The sequence below is a fragment of the Styela clava genome, chromosome 3 (genome assembly GCF_964204865.1).
Source record: "Styela clava chromosome 3, kaStyClav1.hap1.2, whole genome shotgun sequence".
Lineage (NCBI taxonomy): Eukaryota > Metazoa > Chordata > Ascidiacea > Stolidobranchia > Styelidae > Styela > Styela clava.
In genome coordinates, this window is record NC_135252.1 from 22,349,585 (window position 1) to 22,354,723 (window position 5,139).

At 33.7% G+C, this 5,139-nt stretch overlaps 1 pseudogene; it reads right to left on the reverse strand.

Moving 5' to 3' along the window:
* Positions 1-984: 984 nt before the first annotated feature.
* On the reverse strand, positions 985-3,131 carry LOC120343098 (heat shock 70 kDa protein 1-like; annotated as a pseudogene).
* Between the last annotated feature and the right edge of the window lie 2,008 nt (positions 3,132-5,139).

Sequence of the window (5,139 nt, forward strand, 5' to 3'; positions counted from 1 at the left end):
GCGAGTCAAACACCTTCCATGCTCTGGTACATATAAAACTCGCGGAACATAGGTTTTACACCTAACGCCTCCAATCATTATTCAGTCGATAATTTGTTTATTGAAATACGTTTGCAATTGATAAATGCACATATTTATCGTGTTCGGAAAATTTGCCGTAGGAAATTTCGCCAAATAGGAAATTTCGCCGAATAGGAAATTTCGCCAAATAGGAAAATTCGCCGAAAGAGCATTTTGCTGTTAAACAAGTATTCATGATAAAAACAGTTAAGTTTATAAGGTTAGGGTTAGGATATTCTCTTAAATAACGAAACTTTTTTAAATAAAAACTACTCCAAAAACTCAACTGTTTTTATCACAAATACTTGTTTTACAGCAAAATGCTCTTGCGGCGATTTTCATGCGGCGAAATTTCCTGCGGCGTGATTTCCTTCGGAGAATTTTCCTAGAACCCATATTCCAATGCATGGTGAATAGATCAAATCTACCTCATCTTTAGTCATGTTTGCATCCGAAAGTGTATCTTTTATTGTCTTCATGATTTGTGAGAAAAACTTGCAGTTCGAATCATGGAACTTTGCTCGACTAAGTTTGCTTCTCATATGAAGACCATTAAAGATCCCATCTACTTGGACTCTAAATGCGTGTAACAAAAAATCAAAATGTAATACTAAATAAAAATTAAATCACTGAAAAAGCTGGATCAATACCAAATCACTTACGTTGCAATCTTCTTAACTGAAAGCTGCTTTTTCGCATATTCGCAGGCAAAGCGTAGTCGAGAAACTCCTACCTTGTCTTTTGACATGTCACATTTGTTCATACTATTGAATTCAGTTACAAAGTGTTCCATTGTTTCATTGTTTCAAGACATTGTCCAAATCATCGCCTAAACAAAATAAATGAAGTTGTGACTTGTGACGCATTGTTAGCAAACGTGTTTGAAAAAGAAAGTCTTGAATTAAAATATTTGTTCTAGTTTGGTTAATGGGCCTGCACGCCAAAGACGGTTGAAAATATTACAAATTTGAACCAATATGTGTTTGTTATCCTATAATTGTTACCTCCCAAGTGCGTATCTCCTCCAGTAGCTATTACGTCAAACACATCCTCCTCTATATTAACAATTGTGACGTCAAATGTACCACCTAAGTCAATTACAATCACCGTTTGCTTCTCTTTGTTCTAGATGGCAATCAGTATCAAAGTTAATGGTTTGCCACCTTGGCGTGTTTAAGTCACGATGAGATTTTTCTTATAGGAAAACAAATTAAAAAAAAAAAAAATGGGAGAATAGTACCCAAATATAAAGCATTAAATATTTTTCTCTGAGTTTGCTTTCAATTTGACTCTTGGTAACAAAATAATTTACTTAGAACGCAACTGTTATCCTTAAGTACAAAATTCTTAATTTTACTTCTAGTTTTAAATTCATTAAAGCAAAAACTAATAACTTGACCATTGATGAATGAGGATCACGCTTGCCATAGCATTTAATAATAAACTGCGCGTATATGCAGATTTTCATTTTGTTGGGGTATATTTATGTGATAAATGAATGATAAATCTCTCGTTGCTGTTGGACATAACGTTTTCAAGCCCAGAATGATAGGCTGCATTATCACTTCAAATTTCTGCCCATTCGGTTGAAAATGAATACTCTATAATCAATTTTTTATATATATATTCACCTCTTAGTCCAATCCATAGGCGATGGCCGCAGCAGTTGGCTCATTGATAATACGTAGAACGTTGAGTCCCGCAATAATTCCGGCATATCTTGTTGCACTACGTTGTGCATCGTTGAAATAGGCTGGCACCGTTATCACAGCATCTTTGACTTGTTTACACAATTTAACTTCAGCTGATTTTTTTAAAGACTCGAGAATCATTGCGCTTATTTCCTCCGGAGAAAATATTTTACGCCGACTAATTGAAATAACCTGAACATTGATAACAGAATCGTGTATTAGAATAAAAAGTAATGAATTATCTAAGATCTGAAAGAATGTTGTTGGCTGTAAACACAAAATTGTTTAACGATTTTGTAAGCGTAAGTGTGGTGTTTGTTATATATAGCGAAAAAAATTCATTTTCACAATGAATTCACACCACGTGTATTATGATTTGAAATTCGAGGATTAGCTTGAAGTTGGCAGATGTCGCCACAGGGTGTTGTTCAGTATTTTCATTTATTTTGTAAGCGTAAGTGTGGTGTTTGTTATATATAGCGAAAAAAATTCATTTTCACAATGAATTCACTCCACGTGTATTATGATTTGAAATTCGAGGATTAGCTTGAAGTTGGCAGATGTCGCCACAGGGTGTTGTTCAGTATTTTCATTTATTTTATGACAGATAGTCACAAATGTATTTAATTTTTGAATTATTTAGTATAGTTCAACTTTGTGTAAAAAGCTTAATATAAATATAAATTTTAATACGGGTATTTTTGGCCTATTATCTTCATTAATAACGGTGAATCCCCACAGTTTCATGTCAGCTTGCACAATTGGATCATCATACGTTCGACCGATCAACCGTTTGCTTTCTGAAATATATTAAAACTTATAAAAGCGACTTGTGTATGTATTGAAGTCCAATGAAAGAGCAATAAAACGTTTACAAAATCAATTGTTTTTGGATATAACAATTTGGCTGAAAATAACAATTGATGTTATTTTGAGGATCTTGAATAAACTTGAGAGTATTCTTATGGATAATGTTGCGGATTTGAGTTAACGGATATTATTATTTTATTTGCGGTTCAAAACATTCAAAAATTTAAATGTAAAATAACACTCACCGAACAAACTGTTTTCAACATTGAAATGCGCTTATAGTTTTGCGGCATCACCTACTAGCCTCTCATGTTCAGTGAACGATACAAACGATGGAGTTAATCGATTGCCCTGGCCGTTTTCAATGATTTCAATCTGCGGTATATAGAATATTGTAGCATTTTAAATTTTAATCATACAGTGGTTTAAATATTTTTGTAATTTATGATTTTATTTTATCAGTCGAGTTCGAAGTTTTCTTTGATGATACAAACGTAAACGTACCTGATTTTTTCTATAAACGCCTACACATGAGTTCGTTGTACCTAGATCAATTCCAATAGCTGACATAACTAAGATTTTGTATTCTTTAGGCCTATGATATCAATGCAGAATTAGTAGTTGCCTAGCAGTTCCTCAGGAGTTTTTTGTTTAAATGGAAACATCATGCATAAGGATACGGAACTAAAGTCAAAGCCAAATATGACAAAAAAAATATTGAAATTGCCAGATAACCAAGACAGGACCACCTACTTTGACTTTAGCAGTATTGCATGCCCTACAAAACATTTTTGCAGTTCATGCCTACTGGAATTAATTTTCTTTTTGATGAACTGGGGTGATCTGGCTGTGCATTACGATATTATAACTTTACTACGATATGTCACAAATATTAATGTCTAGTCTACTGGAGTATTCGGGCTACGCATTACAATACTATACCTCTACTACTAAAAACCTTTACCTCGAATTACATTAATATAGACCACAAATATTCTCTCAAAATGAATCCCTCATTCATTTGGCAGCAAACTTGGGGACAACAAAATTTGCTAAAGAATATTCAACACTTAATATTTGAAGTTGAGTTAAATTTTATTTATGAAGTTTTTAACTTTACCTTCTGCCCGACTGATCAATGTTTAAATGTATACATGAGCGTAAAATCAACAAATTTAAATTGGCCGCCAGGTTGAAAAATTGTATGTAATAATTTAACTGCAAGGCACTTCAAATTTTTCAGCTTCTTGTAACGCACATGATTCTGCTACATTACTCAGTTATAACACATATCTATATGGTTATCTCTATAACACATATTTTATGGTCCCAGCCCAGATAACCGCAAACGTTCTATTTGATATACTGATAGCTGATGAATCAGACAAAGTCATATGCGCATTTGCAGATAAAATATTTTTTCAAATATAAGGCTCATACCGGTACATGTGTGCTTTACAGAAATGAGTGACCCACTGCCCTGAGACTTAATCAAATTAAATGTTTGAATACACTTTATTGAGTTTAAACCGATCAAACTAATCTATGCTCCCAACTTTTCATAATATGTATTTTAAACTAGCTTGCGTAATTCTACATGCAACAATTTCGAATATAATTGTATCTACCTAATCCGATTATCAATAAGTAAACGGAGACAGTCAACAAATACTAAGAATTACCTATCAAGTGTATGCTTTGCCAGACAGTTGAAGCATTTTCTCGCGTCACAGTACTTTTTTCAAATATTTATTCAAGTCTCTGTCACATGAATATTCGAGAAACTCGATGGCAAATGGCTGTTCTGGATTTTCGGATCATATCTAACATCTACATAAACCAGTTTACTGCATACAGCGTGTTTATTTTTCCGATTTGTTGCTACTTTCTTCACATAAATTGACTTTTTGCTTACTTAACTTACCAATACTTAATTTCGTGCAAACCTAATTCAAGATCCATTATCAATTCCGAGTTATGTTGACTTTTACTGGATAGATTGAAATTGATCCCACAAGCAGCTAACCATATTCCATTTTTTGTCCAACACACCCGAGTCCACTTGTGACCTCTGTTGCGTATGTCCTTCTAAATGAAATTTTGAATAAGACGTTGCAATGTGATTCACTCTAGTATTCTTTAAAATTGTAACTGATATCAAGCTGTCGTTTAAGGAATTTTAGGTCTCGAAAGTGTCTGTTATCTTATCTGGTCGATATAAACATTTTGAGCTGTTGACAAATCGTGTCCATGATTAAATATATCAGAAATATAACGAAAGTCCGCTTTTCTTCTCAACTATTCAAACGAGAATATCGGTCAGAGACCGAAGACTTATCGATCGAAAGTTAGGGGATCCCCCAAAACAGCGCTCTTACTCCATAGTGATACCTTGTGTCCCATCACTAATTAATTAATAACTCGCTAATTATACGACATATTTCATCCAAAATCAATAGGCTTGTGGTACGACATATGATGAATGCACATGCAAAATCTGGAGCAGATTCAATCTCGCTTTCCTGAGATATCACAAACAGACCAACAGACAAATACCTATCAACATACTTGCCGATTA